This window comes from Telopea speciosissima, chromosome 2 (assembly GCF_018873765.1).
Source record: "Telopea speciosissima isolate NSW1024214 ecotype Mountain lineage chromosome 2, Tspe_v1, whole genome shotgun sequence".
Lineage (NCBI taxonomy): Eukaryota > Viridiplantae > Streptophyta > Magnoliopsida > Proteales > Proteaceae > Telopea > Telopea speciosissima.
Window position 1 is genome coordinate 45,103,182 of NC_057917.1, and position 18,724 is coordinate 45,121,905.

The 18,724-nt window shown below is 38.4% G+C and overlaps 1 pseudogene; it reads left to right on the plus strand.

Annotated features, from left to right (window-relative positions):
- The first annotated feature begins 5,800 nt into the window (after positions 1–5,800).
- LOC122650752 overlaps positions 5,801–18,724 on the plus strand; it is a 39,341-nt pseudogene continuing 26,417 nt past the window's right edge.

An 18,724-nucleotide genomic window follows, 5' to 3' on the forward strand; every position in this document is an offset into this window, starting at 1 on the left:
GACGAAGACATGAACAGACAAGGAAGCGAACTGGCTACTTACTCAGAGCGAAGGACTCCCCAAAACCAAGCAACCGAGGAGAAGAGAAAGGAGATAACCTGCAACCACCAATGCAGAACCAATCAAAAAAGAAAGGAGAAGAAAGAAGAAAAGAAGAGAAGACCAATACACACCAAACACGAACAGGCGTAGATCAATGGGTGCGAATCACCAAGACACCAACTGCTAGACGCGGATCAATGGAAGCCCACCACCTAGGGGCGAATCGATGGATGCCAACCACCTGGGCGCGGATCGATAAATGCCAACCACAAGGCGCGGACTGCGGCACGAATCACCGGGTGCGGACCGCCTGGGCGTAGATCGCCTGGGCATGGATCGCCGCCTGAAAGCCAACCCCTAGGCGCGGATCATCTGGCGCGGACGTAGGCGCGGATCGTAGGGAGCGAACCGCCTGGGAGCGAATCGCCTGTACGTGGATCACCGCTGGGATGCCAACCCCTAGGCGCAGATTGCAGGCGCGGATAGTCAGGCGCGAACCACTTGGGAGGGAATTGCCTGGGCGTGGATCATCACTAGAAGCCAACCACCTCGAGCGCAGACTGCAGATGGCAAACGAATGTCGAAGCAGCAACAAGTGCAAGCCAATCGAGCAATGGGCAAACGTCACCAAGGGCAAGGCTAGAGTCTAAGAACTAAGCAAGATGCCCCTCATTATGGCCAAAGATCAAACACTTGGGGGGCACAATGAGTGGTCGCCAGATCCAAAGCTCAAGTAAAAAGTGGAAGAGAAAAAGCAAAAAGGAGAAAAGCTAGAAAGAGAGAGAGAAGTGAAAAGCAAAAAGTGAAATGAGAGAATAAGGTAAAGGCATATATCTACAAAAAGAAGGGAAAAGGAAAAAAGAGACAAAAAAGGGGAGAGGAGAGGTTTGAACCGATAACCTCTCCCTTACCAAGTTATTTACAAGCACACCCTTAGAGAAGAAATTATTCGCAAGGAACCCCCTATTGATACAAGAATGTAGAGGATACTCTCTGGAGCACTCCGTTCCCAGAAAATGGGGGGCAAATGATGAACCCAAATTCACTCCAACCAATTAGAGGTCGCCACGTGTCCCAATCCAAGGAAGGGAACCAAAACAGGGCCAGTGAAGGACCAGCCGAAGGCACCGACCACCAACACCCACGGGAGCCAACCCCCTTGGGTGCAGATCCCCAGGCACGACTTCCCTTGAACACGACAATCATCACCGCCATCAACAAGACACAAATCGCATCACCAAGGACTCTAGGCCACCGCCTATCGAGTCATGTACTCTGAACAGACTCATATACTGAGAACCTCATCTACCACATAGATGAGGTATATCCACCAAGGATACCAAGTCTATCGTGGCACCACGTCTCATGGGAAGACAACCTATCAAGGAGGAGCCCTGCTACTCAGGGACTCTATCACCTACGGCAAATACTCTACATCAACTGGGACTCTCTACACCGCCATACACTACTATAAAAGGCAAGGTACACAGTCCCGTCAGGGGACATCTTAACTCATCTTGAATACTACTATTCATCTATTTGCTCAGAGAGATCTAACTTAGGCATCGGAGAGTCCTAGGCCGGAACCACACCAGTTCTCCTTTGTCACCCCAGGGTCTTTTGCAGGTTACGGCACTCGAAGGACCGCTGAGCGATTTCTTGACTCAACAATGTGAAACACTAAATCAACAATGAAGAAATGACACTAGAAAACTAGAAACCATTATTAACATTCACCAATTAATGGGTTGGTGGGAACTTTTACCTCATTTTCATGGTTTCTGATATTTACAACAGGAGGAAACAAATTACTCTGTGTGTGTGTGTGCGCACGTTAGATCGCACTAATGTGAACCATGTGTGGAAGACAGCGAAAGGTTTTGTTCATACTGTTCAACACCTGCAATAGAAGCTTTCATTGAATCTCGAACAAGAGAGGAGTGGTGGGTAGAGTGGAGTTGTAGAGGGCAGGGGCGCGGGACAGAGGTGAGGTGGGGTTGGGGGCGGGGGCAGCAACGAGGAAGGCAGGATTGGTCAGGAGAGAAAGAGTCTCACTATATCTAGGCTAGGTGATCAAGTCTTGCATCAATTTATTTATTTTTTATTTGGCAAAAGCTTTCATGCACGGCCATGCATGTGCACGATCAGAGTATTAAATGCTATTAAATTGGCTTAAGTGCCTATTCATGGAATCGTTGAGAAAATTTTTATTTCTTCTTCTCTTCCCCCATCTCTTAATGATTTAATAGGATGTGAATCAACACATCAAATCAATAGTACGCCCCCACAGGTATAGAGAAGAGACTTCTCTACTTCCAAGGCGGGCTGTACTTCCGTGCACCCTACATTGCCCCACATACAAGGCGTGCAGAAAGTATCGCCTTGCCCCCGCTCGGGCAGGGGCAAGGCGGTACTTTTCTCCGCCTTATATGTGGGGCGCACGAAAGTACAGCCCGCTTTGGAAGTAGACGAGTCGGAGCCTAGGAATAGCTAGTGCAAAAGATTAATTAAATTGTTAACTTTGCTCAACAAACTCAATTAAAGGTTTCAGTGATCCCCTACAATATTTATCCAAAAAATAAATAAATAAAAACTACGGCAAAACCTGATGTGTTGCTCATAGCACCGTATGGGATGCTACTCTACTGGTTAGTAGGGATGTAAATAGATAATCGAAAATCCGTATCTAATCCGTGTTCGAATCTGTTTAGGGGTTTTCGAATCCAAAATTTTGATTTTTGAAAAATATTTGAATCCATCTAAAAGATAATCGGATTCGGATATTTCCATTTCGGACTGGATAATACTCGGTTAATTTACTATCCGATTGTAAAATCGTATGATATATTACTCTATTACCATTATTATAAACACTTTTATAAGAATATTTTGATAATATGCTTAATCCTACGTCTAATCGATATAAGTCAGATTCGTTTACTAATTGGATAGTTTATCACTTTATCGGATCAAATAATATTGATACAAATATGTCATTCGGTAAGTAATAATAAATCCGAGCAGAATCCTATCCGTTTACATCCCTACTGGCTAAATGTCTTCTACTGATTTGGCATTTTCATGGGCTATTTGTAGAGTTAGCAAAAAATAGGACATTTTTTTTATAATAATCAATCCTCCTACACTCGTGTCCACGAATGATTCCTTTTCTGAAACGTTTTAGGACATCTAACGCAATCCTTGGAAAGCGCGTTCAAGAAAATACAGACCTACTTTCCTATTTCTTAGGAATTAAGAAGTTATTAGACCAAGCCATCATACTCACCCATTTCCTTCGTTACTAACAAATTCTCCTTCTGCTCCCATGTTGAGTTACGCTACCAACAGAGGCCACGCTCCAAGTTTGTTGAAGAGATTCAGGTGAAAATTTTTGGTTCGTTGAAGAAGTGCTTGAAGAAGTTACGGTGCACCTCAATTTCTCTTTCTCTTTCTCTCTCTCTCTCTCTCTCTCTCTCTCTCTATAGAACCCATGTGGGATTACAGTTGTCTTGCCATGCCACTATCTGTGCACTCTTAACAAAACCTTTTCAGGAAAGAAGAATGATGAGTCTCTAATTGGCTTATGACTTCCCTCTTATTCAACTCTTGCACTTTTCCTCATTTTTCTTCCTGTATGAACAAGGCCAAAAGAACTCCATAACCTCCTCTTAACCATAATATCCATCCTTGAAGATATTCAACAGTTATATGCTTTCTTTGTATCCTGTTCTTTCCAATTTATTCTAAGGGAGTTGAATAGCATTGTTGACTCCGTGACAAAAAAGACATTGTCGATAACAAGTACGATGGTTTGACTCAATTACAATCGGTGGCTTTTGGAAATGTGTTCAATTCTAGCCATGTGTCACTCGTATTTTTATCTGCTCCATTTTCTGCCCGTTCCTCTAATAGAGGTGGGTGGATCCCACCCAGGCAGTATGTTCGGGCAGGGGGGTAGGGTGATCATTTTTTCTCTCTCTATTAGACAAACTTGGGGAAATGAACTGCCCAGGAAATGGATCGGATAAGGGTCTTGTGTTATTCATATTGATTATGAATAAAGATGTTTTCTTACCAAAAAAACAAAAACAAACCCTTCTTTGCCACTTTTTTTTATTGTTTTTCTTTGACTTATCTATAAATTTTTCATGAAAGTGTAATCACACAAACCACAACAATCCAAAAGGTTGACTTATCTATAAATTTGTTTTAATGTAGTGATATGATGGGCTTGATATCTTCGATGAGTGTCCGTGGTGGATGAAATTTTGCTGCTACCTGGGTTGCGTTGCAGGAATGTTCCTGCTACCCGGTTCACAGTCATAGAAAAGGAATGAAAAATGGTATTTTAGAAAATACGATAACCTAGGAGGGTATTTGTGAACCCTAAGAGGAATTGAATTATTCCATTTCTTTGGTTGTAATCTTAGGTAGGCAGGAACATTCCTACAAGTAGCAGCAAAATTTTTTCCACCCGTGCCAAGCAAGTCAACTATCAAGTTACCACCATTTTATTCAGGTTCATCATCGGTGACCCAATTCTTCTAATCAATCTAAGTGGTAAAAGTTGTCCTTTGAGAGAACAGCTTCTGGTGCCTTATTCCATTTCCTCACTCTTCTCTTGATAAAACCCAAGACCAACTCCATCAAGATGAAGATGTTAACCTCACATTAATGTGAATCACATGACCAATTAGTTGACAATTAAACATCTCCTTATTTTATGGAGTTCCTCATGCCAAAAAATACTGTGATGTGTTTGAATTGGAAACATGAGCGGTGTCCCTCACGTATCATGTGAGTTTAACTAAGTCCATACCAAAATAGATAGATAAAAGAGGTATTAAAATCCTATGCACTACCGGCGGGCGGCGGTGCACATCCGGCGGCATAACGAGACCATGTGTGCCATGTGTGCCACTTAGCCTCTGCTGTGCCGTTGAATGTACACCGCCGCCCGCCGATATGCAGAGAATCCTTGTCCGAAAAGAGAGGGAGGAACAAAAGAAGAGAGAGAAAAGAGAGGGAGGAACAAGAAAGAGAGAGAGGTTACATTGTGAATGGAAAGAGGGGAGGGTCACTTGGATGAGGAAGCTAGTGGGGAAGGGAGTTTGTATAACTGATTGGCTAGCCCTAAAGTAGTTAAGGAATTTGAATGTTGCAATTTATATATTTTTAATAAAGGAGCTATGTTATTAACAAAAATAATTAAATAAATAAAGGAGCTATATTTTCTCTTGTTTATAATGGTGCTTTTGGAGATTATAAAAAAAAAAAAAAAAAAAAGAAAAGGCTGACTTCACATACCGAGTAGAATTGTAGGAACAATGCTTCCCTTATTTAAGTACCATAAAATAGTTTGCATTCCAATTAATAATTTATGTTTTCTTAATCTTATACTGTTTTCTATTTATTTTAATTTTACAACTTCTATAAAAGATATATATTATTTGAAACAAGTAGAGTTTTATCATCTTGAGTTAGTCAAGATGTGTGTAATTTAGTATTGTTAATTATATGTTCTATTAGAGTTAGTTGAGTTGTTATTGACTTCTATGTTTGATTCCTATTACAAATAGGAATCCTTACTTGTATGCAATCTTAATATAAATAAAGTTTTTGGGGGGAACTGTTAGTATTGATTCTTCTTCTCTAGACAGTCTCCCTTTCTACAATTCTCTTCTCTTCTCTACTGACTGGTTGGTAATTTGAGGTTTTGTTACAAGTATCAAACTTGTAGTGAATAAGAGGCATAACCATGGAAGCACTTGCAATAAGGCTCTGTTAGTTTTTTTTTTTTTTTTTTTTTTTTTTCTCTTTCTCTTTCCACGAAGCCTTGAATCCTCAACTCAGATGTTGCATGCCGCATTAGATAATCATTGAGTTTAAAAGGTGGCAGGTTTACTTATTTTAGCTTTTTTTAGTTTTAATCAAAACTAGAGAATTTCTCATGAGAGATAAGTATCCATTTTTCTTTTGTAGTTTCTAATGAAGCTTTATCATACAAGTTGATTTGTTAAGTGCCTAAGAATTTAGATATTTCACATTTAGTGGTTTGCAGTGGTTGTCAAAAAATCATTTGGAAAATTTTGGGCCAGCAACCTATCGGACTTAAGGTAGCTTATCCATACATATCCATACCTATGCCACTGATCTATACAACTCAAAAGCTTGCATTGTAAGCTGAAGAGACCTAACTAGTATGTTAAGTTATTCAAAGACTCAAAATTTTTCAATGTGGGATTATTCCGAACACTCTCCTCATTTTGGGTGGCAATACACATGACACATGTTTCCACCCTTTTGGATGGTTGTACATGAATGTATTATCTACATAGTGGGCCCGATGGCTGTACCATATTAATAACACATTCATATATGACCACCAAAAAAGAGGGGGGGGGGAATTTGCCACGTTTACTGCTACCCAAAAAGAAGGGTACCAGATGCGAGAAAGTGTTGAGAATACCACATTAGAAAAGTCTAAGACCATGGATGAGTTCATATACCAATTGGGCCTCTCCACCTAACAACTTATGTTTGTGGGTGAAGAGACCCAATTGGTATTTTAACTCATCCAAGGTCTCAAAATTTTCCAATGAGGGATTATTCCCAACATGTCTTATGTCATGACTTCCACAATTGTCGGATGTGATGAATAAACTTTAGGCTAGTTTTGTTACAAGGGTTAACTATCAAATACACATGCAGTAGAGATCTAATTGTTATCTTGCATAGTCTGATATAATTTAGGAGTGGTGAAGTATTACTAATGCCTCAAGAATGTGGGTATTGGATATAATAAATATGAATAATGATCAAACAAAATTGATACAAACAAGTCAATTAAATTGGTAAATTACTCAACCCGTGATTGATTTATATATAAAATCAGGTTGAGTGTGATTAGTTGCAGTATTGTATCACTAGGATTTCCCCCCTTACAGTCGATGATATTCAGGTTGCTATCAATAATTTGAGAAGGTTTCTTGCAGAAAGACTACTATATGTCAACATTTGACAGTTCTATTTATAGGTTAATTATTTTTATGTTTTTTTGCTTACATTATTTGGAACTTCATTTATGGAAGTTTAGTGTCTATTTTCTTTTAATTTTGCTATAGAAATCTACTACAATGCATGTCTTGGTGTTTTTATGATTTGTAGTTCTTCCCTTTCCTTGTATTTTGCTCCAATAAATTAATTATAAGAATTTATCGGTTTATTTTTCCTTATATTACTAAGTTTCTATTCTCTCTATTGATGTTCGTAATTGAATATGGACTAAATCATTTATAACTGTAGCTTGATCCATTCTTGATTGTTTTATGAAAATTTAGCTATTCTCTTACTCTTTATATGCTTTCATATTGTTTTGTTTTGTTTGTTCATTAACAGGTTCAAATACATCTTAGGGTGATATTGAGATTCCAATATTGGTCCAAGTCTTTATAGAACACATAAGGTGGAAAAGGTTGGCATTTAGATGCTAGAGTTTCCAACAATTTTGCAAATGGATCTGGATCAGTTCAAAATGTGGTAAAGCTGGTAGAACTTGTATTGGAATTGCCTATACCAAGCCACCAAATTAAAAACAAAAGAAACGAAAATTTACAAACATGGATGTTTTTGGAGAATCGAAGAATGATATTAATACTTGGATATTCTTTTCTCAATCTTCTACAACCATTTTCCTAAATGGTTTTTCTGCTTCTTTACATCTAATTTTTTTTTATTAGTTTTACCTATTTCCTGGGCTTGCAAGAGAAGCACGAAGCCTAATCTTGAAAATTCAAAACCAGTGTTGAAGAATACATACTTTGTATACTATTGGTCAGCCCTTATATCTTGCGTGACTGTGGCATTATGTGATCTTCTCCTATGCGTGTTAAACTATTTCTCTGGGTATAGACATGGTTGGTCTAATCTAAAGATTGTTGTCCAATTGGATTTTACATTCAGAACACTCACTTGGTTTGTGATATCTGCTTACTTGCACATCAAGTTTTCTCATTCGAGTGAACAGAGGTTCCGCATTCTACTAAGGATTTGGTGGGCCTTCTACTTCCTAATGTCTTGTTCCTATCTTGTTATACATCTTGGTTTGTATTGGAAACATTCATCCTTACCATTCATGCTATGGGTCTCTGATGTTGTATCCATTATTTCTAGTTTACTCTTTTACTATGTTGGGTTTTTTGGAAAGGGTCAAGAATATGAATATTTCCGTCTTTTGGAGCCTCTTTTGAAAATTAGTTCCAGTCGAAGCCATAGAGACTATAGACAAGGATCAAATTTTGGTGGAGAAAGTTCCCCTTATGCAAATGCCAATCTTCTTAGTACTCTTACTTTTGCTTGGATGAGTCCTTTGCTTACACTCGGGTATAGAAAAACATTGGACCTTGAAGATGTTCCCCAGCTTGCCAACTGTGATAGTGCTAATGTGGTCTTTGCCAATTTTAGAAATAAACTTGAATCTAGTGGTAATGATGGTGGTAACATTGGTCAGGTAGGCACACTCTCCACATGGAAAGAAATTCCATGGACGGCTCTATTATCTATTGTACACATATTGGCTTCATATGTTGGGCCATACCTTGTTGACGCATTTGTTCAGTATCTTAATAACTCTCACCTACTAAAATATAAAGGCTATGCAATAGTGGTCATTTTTTTTCTCTCAAAGATCACAAGGTGCCTCTCCGAGAGGCACTTGTTCTTTCAGTTGCGAAAGATGGCAATTAGGGTCCGTGTTGCCTTGCTTGCAATAATCTACAAGAAGGGTCTTAGGCTTTCAAGCCTATCAAAGCAAGGATACACTAGTGGGAAAAACATTAATTTGATAAGTGTTGATGTTGAAAGGACTGGCATTTTCAGTTGGTATTTGCACGATACATGGAGCGTGCCGCTTCAAGTTGTTCTAGCATTGTTGATCTTATACAAGAGCCTTGGGCTCGCTTCACTTATTGCTTTTGTTGCCACAATAATTTTGATGTTAGCAAATTTTCCACTAGGAAAACTTCAAGGAAAATTTCAGGGAGAATTGATGGATTCAAAGGATCGAAAGATGAAGGTAATATCTGACGCTCTGAGGAATATGCAGATTCTCAAGCTCCAGGGATGGGAGATAAAGTTCTTAGATAAAACAATTGAGTTGAGGAACTTGGAAATAGTATGGTTGAAGAAGTTGCTCTATACATCAGCTATGACTGCCTTTGTCTACTTGTCTGCTCCTATGTTTGTATCAATGGTTACTTTTGGGTTCTGTGTGCTCATGAAAATTCCTCTAGAGTCAGGAAAAATTCTATCTGCACTTGCAACATTTGAGATGTTACGAGGTCCCATTTATAATTTCCCTGACACAATCTCCATGATAGTTCAGACTAAAATTTCCCTTGATAGAATAGCCTCATTTCTCTGTCTTGATAATCTTCATCCGAATGTAGTACAAAAGCTTCCGAGAGATTATGTAGAGGTTGCCTTTGAGATAATCAAGGGAAATTTCTCTTGGGACCTTCATTCCCCTAATCTCACATTAAAAGATCTTAACTTTCGAGTGAACTATGGTATGAGAGTGGCTGTTTGTGGTTTTGTTGGATCAGGAAAATCAAGCCTACTTTCTTGCATATTAGGGGAAGTGCCAAAGGTATCTGGAGACATTAAGTTAAATGGGACAAAGGCCTATGTTGCACAATCACTTTGGATACAGAGTGGGAAGATAATATACAATATATTATTTGGTAAAGAGATGGACAAGAAAAGGTACGACATGATCCTTGAAGCATGTTCATTAAAGAAAGACCTAGAATTATTTGCCTTTGGGGACCATACTATCATAGGGGATAGGGGGGTCAATCTGAGTGGTGGACAAAAACAAAGAATCCAGATTGCACGTGCTTTGTACCATGATGCTGATATTTATCTACTTGATGATCCTTTTAGCTTGGTGGATGCTCACACTGGGACTCATCTATTTAAGGTAATTGCTCTTTGACCTCCACTTATAAATATTTCATTGATGAAATTCACTTGAAGCTATATATCTCATTTCTTATACCACAATTTTGTTAACCAAAAACTAAGTTTGATCTAAAAATTGATCTAAGAGAATGAAATCATGTTTATCTAAATAAGAAAGACATATGGATACATGATATTTAGCAGTACATGTTCTTGCATAAGTACTAGGGTTTGATGTTATCGGTACAAAATTTTAATAGATATATATATATTTGCATCTTTTAGGGAACCAAAAAAATTTCTTCAGTGCCTATATATAAATGTCTGAATTTTTGTGACAGGAGTGTTTGCTAGGAATTTTGGGTTCAAAAACAGTAATTTATGTTACCCATCAAGCAGAGCTTTTACCTTCTGCTGATCTTATCCTGGTGAGAATATGCAACCTTTTTTTCCCGACTTCTAGTCCCTTAACTTGGTTTGAGAGTGATAATTTAATTTGTCTTGTTTGGAAGGTTATGAGAGATGGAAGGATTACTCAAGTAGGAAAGTATGAGGAAATTCTTAGTCCAGAAACTGACTTTATGGAGTTAGTGGGTCCACATACGAAAGCTGTGGCAGAACTTAATTTTTCCGAATGTGGAGCTAGTTTGGATAGTTCAATTAATGGTGAGGAAGAACATGGTAATATGTTGTGTAGCGATAAATTTATTCAAGATGATGAGGAAAGGGAACAAAAAAGTGACAGAACTGAAACATTGGTTATGCCAGAAGGGTAGCTTGTCCAAGAGGAAAAGAGAGAAAAGGGTGGAGTTAGTCTTTCATTCTACTGGAAGTATGTTTCTCTTGTGTATAAAGGGGCTTTCGTACCATTGATATTGCTAGCAGAAATTTTTTTTCAGCTTCTCCGAATAATTAGTAGTTATTGGATAGTGTTGGTTACTCCCGTTTCAAAGGATGTGAGAGCTCACATTAAAGGATCCACTGTCATTTTGTTTATGTTACTTTAACCCTTGGAAGCTCTCTTTGTGTACTAATAAGGTCTATGCTCATTGTAACTACTAGATACAAAACAGCCACTCTACTCTTTAATAAAATGCATTTGTGCATTTTCCGTGCTCCCTTGTCATTTTTCGATTCTACTCCAAGTGGAAGGATTCTAAATCGGGTTAGTAAATATACCTAATACTCTTGGGATCTAAATGATCTTGTTTGATAAAAGTTATAATAATTCTAAATAAATACTGTACTTTTGTATACAGGCATCCATAGATCACAATGCAATTGATACTGATATTCCACATCAATTTGAAGAACTTCTTATCTCCGTCTTAGGATTTCTGGGAACTATTGCAGTGATGTCATAGGTTTCATGGCAAATGTTAATAGTTTTTATTCCAACATCTGTGACATGCATTTGGTATCAGGTAATTCCATAAACGCTTTCAATTCTAATGATCAAATTAAACTCATCCATATTTTCCCCATGGTTAATAGGACATAATGCAAGGTTGTTCAAGCTTGTTTTGATTAGTGATTTTTAATTTGCTTTGTTCATACTAAATTTATTAGTGGTGGATGCATAAATGCTCGGGTGTGGAAGTGGTGATTTAAACCTGATTATTCTTTTTAAACTTATAAATACTATATGCAAGAAATTCGATGTCCCAATCACACATTTTTCATGTAACTAAAGCAAAGTTGTTGTCTTTTACATTCCAAATTGTTTGAGAAGAAATGGCCAATCAAGGCCAATGTTATCAAAGTTCCAAGTGCACACAAAGCGATATAGTTGTGCTTTTGATATGTATTAAATATTTTAGATATGTATGGATAAAAGTAAAATATGGATTATTAGTTTTATTGTAAATAGTAGTTGGAGCTTAAACTAAAAATAACATAATAATTAACATAACCTAACAAATAATAAATTAATAAATAATTTTTCATTTTTATTGTAGCGAAATAATATATGAATTTAAGATTATACAAATAAACTCAAAATAATAAATTGATAAATTAATGAATAGTTCTCAATAACTAAATATTAAAGATTAAAAAAAAATGTCCATTGCAAAGCCTTTTCTTAGTGGTCCAACAATTTCACCTCATGTGGAGGGCAACTTTGGTTAAACCGACCATTGGATAGTTATTGTAATGCCCTCAAATCCATCCAGGAGTTTAGGTCATTAACGGTCCACAAGATCTAAGTCTTAGGAAAATAGAAACCGAAATGTAAACCAAATTTATAAATTATCTGGTAACCTCAAAACATAAATTGCAGCGGAAGTCTCTAACCACATCCATTCAATCAATATAATAAAATTCAAGTCTCCAATAATACTAAAAATTTAACTGACTATTACATCGTCTCAAAACCCAAATTAATCAAAATTACTTGTCTAACAAAATATTCAAGTCTGAAACAAAATTTAAATCAACTTCAAGATTCAATTCTAATGATGTCTCCTTCACAATCATAAGCTTCACCACCATGATTCTCCACACAGGTCTGATCAATATCTATGGTATCTCCATCTGAAATATAATTGGGGTAAGATTCGGGAAGAAACTTAGCAAGATAACATCTAAACCTCATACGAACGTTTAAAAAAAAAACCATACACCATAACAGAGTTGGAAAAATATATACATAAAATTAGGGTTACTCATCCCTATAGCAAATTTCACAAAAACAACAACATCGCATACACATAATCAAGTACTAATACCATGCTTATACCTGGCCAAGAGCATAACCACGATATCAATTTTAATCATAAACATACACATCAATGTAATCACAAACATCTGCCTTGCACCATATTACAAGCGCAGCTCACTCACCAAAGGTGAGGACAAGAAGTATGCCCCACACCGTACTACAGGCTCATCTTCTCAATCATAATTCAATAAAAAAAAACATCCATACATCCATAAGCATGCAAAGGATTGTCATGCTTCCATAATCATGAAGAATATCATCATAACATCCTTCTCACTGTATCTCATGCTATTATGCTCATAAATCAATGAATTTTTGAACATAGTTTTCTCTAATAAAGTTGTTGAACACATGTTTGTAAAATCAGAATTTTAAAATCAAGAAAGGAGAATATTTTTATCATAAAATAAACACAAAGTATAGATGTTAACTCACAAATTTGCTGAATATCGAGTTTCTAAAAAAAAGCTTGAAGGTGCTTTAATGATGGAAAGATCTCCCTCCTTCCTCTTTTATTTTTTTCTTCTTCTCTTCTTCTTTTCTTTCTTCCTCTTCCTTTTTTTTTTTTCCACGATTTCTGTCTCTCTTTCTCTTTCATGATCTCTGTGATCTCTATCCTTCTCTCTTTTTCACGATCTCTCTCTTTGCACCATTTCTTTTTATCTCTCTCTCACGTTTCTTTGTTTTTTTTTAAGAATGGCTGGATTCTCAAACCTCTCACAGCTCTGCTCTTCCTCCATCCTTTTCCCCTGATTCTGTAGAAATCTTAAAGATCACAGAATTCGTAGATGGATACTATTTGTCATCGCATGGTTCTTCTAATAGCAGTCGAACTCTAAGATGAATTTTATTGTTCCCTAGTACATAAAACCAATAAAACCGCAAGGTCCCCAACTGTTCACTCATACACTAGAGATTCCTAAAACGCTCCTTTAGATTCCAAGCAACAAGAAGTCTTCACGCACAATAAAACTCCAAACTGGAATTGGATATAGCCAAAATAGCCAAGTATAGGTTTAAAAAGAACGCATGGATTTCAGATTTTGCACAAGCTTCTAAGAATTATTCTTCCACTGGACTCCTACTTCCATTTACACTCCTTGTTGTAGCCAAACCTGAAGAATCCTTGTAACCCTTGACTTCTTCCAAATCTTGGACAGCAAGACACGTGAAATCCATTTACACCATCCAAGCATGTGGCTTCCAAATCGAATTTAATTGTTAGCCCATATAAGCCACCATCCATCCTTTTCTTTCATTTTTTGTTTTTCTAACTCCATAAGAGTATGCAATCCCATATTAAATATATCTCTCAAAAACGTAACTACTGAAACTATAAACTTCATTATATGTGATGACATTATATAAGTGCTTGATGACTCCAATATGACATCATATAAGATCTATTATAGTAGTCCATGTTGATCTCAAGTGTTCTAATGGAAGTTGACCTCGTCATCCTTAAGCTAAATCATATGGAACTAAATTATATTCTTGGCTGAACCACAAATGAACCTGTTGCGTGTGGAAACCTCCGTCGCCCGGTTCGCCCACGGATGAGCATGTAAAAAACTGAGGGAGTGCAAGAGAGCCGGTGTGGCTCCGGCCTAGGACTCTTCGACGCACAAGTCAAGTCTCCAGTGCAACAGCGTAACAGCTAGTAAAAAGTGAGATGAGCGTTTGAGCTCCATACTTAAATATTTATAGGATGAGGTGAGGCGGTTGGAGGAGTCCTTGTATGGTAAGAGTCCTCTGTTGGTAGGGCTCTTCCGCGCGGAGCAGAGTGGAGAGTTACTTTCGGGGTCGGACTCTTGTTAAGGTAAGAGTCCTAATGGGAGTGTGATTCGGTATCGTGATGAGATCGTGGCTTGATCCTTATCCCGCGATACTCGGGTGGTGCTGACGTGGCATGGGCGCTCGGCCTTGGACGGGCGTGGTCGGGTTGCTTGGCCTCCGGCCATGGCCTCGGTGCTCGGCCTCAGACGGCCGTGGCCTTGACATATGTGGCTGGGAGTTTCCCCCGACCACGCTGGAGCTCGATCGAATCATAGCGGCCGGTCTTGGGTTGACCTATATGGACTCGGCTCATGGCGCGACTGGCCTAAGCCTCGGCTATGCTGAGGAGATCATTTACTCGCTTTGAACGAGGTATGGTGCCGCACACCTGGTGCTCGGCCTGGTCCTCGATGGGCTGAGTGGTCAGCCTATGTACTCGGCCAGGTTGGAAATGAAGTGTTGCTTCCTTCCGGGTGAACGGTTTGGCCCGATCTGGGGCGTGCTTGGTTCGGCCCAGGGCCTCGATCTCAGCACATCCACGTGACAACCTCCGATTGGTTGGGAGATTTATGACTCATCACAGATCCCACACTCATCAAGGGTCGGCTCGGCCTTGATGAGTACAGCCTCTGCTGACTGCTTATTTTCTCCCGAGGCTGAGGCCGAGCTCTTCTACTTCGTCGATTTGACGTTGTATGGCCTGACAGTTGAGGTGTCAGTGCCACGTCACTCGGCGCCATAATGGTGCTCAGGAATTCGAATTGTCTCCTGATCTGGACCATTGAATCTTGCTGAATCCTTATCGGCTGTCGGATCCTGTCTATACAGAGGCTATAAATAGACGACTCGCTTTCACTCATTCTTCACTGTTTCAAATCTTCAGAGTGCTCGATTAGCTCAGAGTCCTCGTCTCTTCCAGTGCTCGGTGCCTTCTGATGAGCACATTTATGTGTGAAATCTTATGGCATAAAACATACATTTTACCACATTAGACATAGTTACTTCGGTGCTTTCTTGTGCTTTTTAGGTTTTAGGTGAATTCTTGTGAAAATGGAGCATAAGATGCTAAGAATAGCCGGAAGTGCCCAGGAGTCGAGAAAATCAAGTTTGGATTGAGCATTGAAAGAATCACGCCAATCAATCAAATTTGAACATGATTACAGTGGGCCCCTTAGCATAATTTTGAGGTGTTAATTTATGGATGCATAGCCCATCGAGTCAGCTTCGCAACAGTTCAAACGGCACTTGATTCCGAGTTGAAACGAAGAAGTTACGGTCGTTTCCGTGGATAGGGGTTTATTTGTAATTATTGATAGTCGGCCGGGGATAAAGTAAAGTGGAAGTTCGGATTCCAGTAGCCTTAGCACAATTATCAGAAGTTATCTTTCAGTCAGCCGAAAGATTCCATTTGGAAGGCTCTGGACAATCCAACTTCAACTTCAGATATCTTGGGCTCCCGAACTCCAAATTGGATGAAATTTGGATCTATTTTGGGTGATTTTTCGCAAGAAATGCAACAGTGAGGCCTATATAAGCATCCCATGCTCCACGTTTTTTGAAGAACAGATTTGATATTTCATTAATTGTAAGTGGAATCCTAGTCATCACCCTTGCTCTCGCTCTCCTCCAACTTTTCAAGGGCACTTTTGGAATTCTACTTGGGATAGATTTCTTTTGAAAAATATTCTTTCATCCATGGAAGGTTGAAAAGTCAAAGATGCCTTGATCTCATTGCTTGGAGAAGATATCTACAAAGAAAAGGAAGCACAAGTTAGAACTAGAAAGTTATTTTTGTAAAAATAGAAGGTTTATGTAGTTAGGATTCTCTTCTCTCCCTCTTTCTATTTTTTCGCTTTTTCTTGGGATTCAAGGCATTGCAAAGGAGGAAGGAGAAGAGAATATTCTCTTTTCTTAGGGAATATTTCTCCTACCACTTCCCTCTTCTCTCTTCTCCCTTCCCCCTATAAATACCCCTTGCCCTTTGGGTTGTAACAAGTTAGTTCTAGTTCAGTTTTTAAGTTTGTTTTAGTTTAGTTTTAATTCAGTTTTTGGCTCATTCACTTAGTGAAATTTCTTCTCTTCTCCTCATAATTTGTGATTTTTGGTTTTTCTAAGTTCTGGTTTACTTTTGTGATTTTTAGTTAATGGTTGTAATAAGTTTAATTTATGCTTTAATTTCAATTTAAGTCTTCAATTGGATTGTAATTTCTTAATTCTTGTTTAGATTTTAAGTCTTCTAGTCTAAGTTCTTAAGTTGATGACAAGACTTGAAGATTTAGAAGAGGAGGCCACGGTAAGTTTATGCAAGTATTCAAGCTCTTCAATTACATTCATGCAAGCACATCCAGGTTTTACTATCTAAACTCTCAATCTCATTCTCCCTCTCCTCTATCTCTCTCTATCTTCTTCTTCTTCTTCTCCCTCTATTTCTTTTATTTTTTTAATATGGTTGTGGTTTGTGGATGCACTTTTATTTCTTTATTTCTTTTTATGTGGTTATTATGTGTGGCTATTTTTTTTATTCACTTTCAATTTGCGTTAGTTTGATAGGTTAGATGCTCATGTGTTAGGACGTCAATTTAATCCCTTAATTTTATTAGATGCTTAAAAGTTAGGATGCATTAATTTTTGCTAGTTTAATTAGTTTAATTTAACACTTTAATTTGGTTCACTTTGCATTACTTTTAAGTTAGTTACATAGAGTGGCGTATATCTTATCGTGTTCGACCCGTAGCTACGATTGACCCGTACGCTTGCGGTTTTATTTTAACTCAAACAAGTTTTTGGCGCCGTTGCCAGGGAGATTATTGTCCACCTGATTTTTTTGATTTTTAAGTCATTCGAAGTGCTTTATTTTTTTTTACTTTTTCTTGTAAAATAAAATAAAATTAGTTTTTGAAAACCTCATCTTGTTTCTCTTCTGTTTCAAAGACTGTGAACCCAATCTAAAGTCCTTCTTATGCTCAAACCCAACCTCTTTTGGTGTCCCTCATAGGATTAAGTTACCTATGACACTGTAACTTGACTTGGTTGGGTGGAATGGCATATGACTTATCTTTGGAGGTGACCAACTTTGATAACAAGAAAGCGATATAGTGAGTGCCTTGGAAACAGAAACGTATAGTAGTCCTCCACTCTACATTAGAATCCAATTAGAGTCACCCGTAGGTGGTTGTTGAAAACTATACGGGTTCCCTTGCTGTCAACCTATATGGCAACCTTACAGCTTTGGAACCATTGTTTCGATTTTTGAGGGCAATGCACCAACTGTCTATTTATTCCCTCATGTTTTTAGTGAATTTTTTCTAGTCTTTTATTTTTCTTTAATTTTTCTAAGGGAGACCTCAATTTGGGATAGGTGGTTAGTTTAGAACAATGGGAGATGCACTTCCACCTATGACTTTGGGGGAAAGGTGGAAATATGCTAAGGCAACCACAACTTTGGGGGAAATGTTTAAATGGACTAGGGCGGCCAAAAGTAGAGAGTTAGAGAACAACTTTGCACCACCCCAGTACAATTTTGTTCCCCAACCCAACTATGGGCTTTCAGAAAATTTTAACTGGTCTCATCCCCAGGCTATCCATGTTATGGACGGATGCCCCAATCTTTATGGGGGGAGCTATGGTGATGAGCATGTGAGTCCTCTATTTCAATACAATTCTTTTGGCACTTACAATCAGGGGTGGAGTGATCATCCCAATTTCTCATGGGATCAATGGAATAACCAAGTTGGACCACCCAATTTCCAATACCATGGTCAGTTTGGTCCTCCAATGCCCAACCCTCCACTGAATCTCAATGAGCCACCTCTCCTTAAACCATATCACCAACCCCCTGAGTTTCAGAAAATGGGTGAGGAGGCCAGACTGAATGAGCTTGAGAAACACATAGCCCTTCTCACGACAAGCCAAAATACCATGGAGAAGCAAATCTCTCAACTGATCACCATGTTACAGGAGGAGGAAATGAGTACATTACCTAGTCAGCCTGAACCTAATCTATGTTACCAGATTCCTGTTCAGAATGAACCACCCTAGCCCTAGTTTAATGATGTTGAAAGTCCACCACCCAAGTTTAAGGTTAATGAGAGTCACCCCCAACAAGATGATTTTCATGATGATTTATTTGTTGAGATTGAGTCTCTTGAAGATATTAATGAAGTGAAGTTTGATGAGCTACCTGGGGAAGTTCAACTTTTACTTGAAATTTTTAATTTTAGTGAG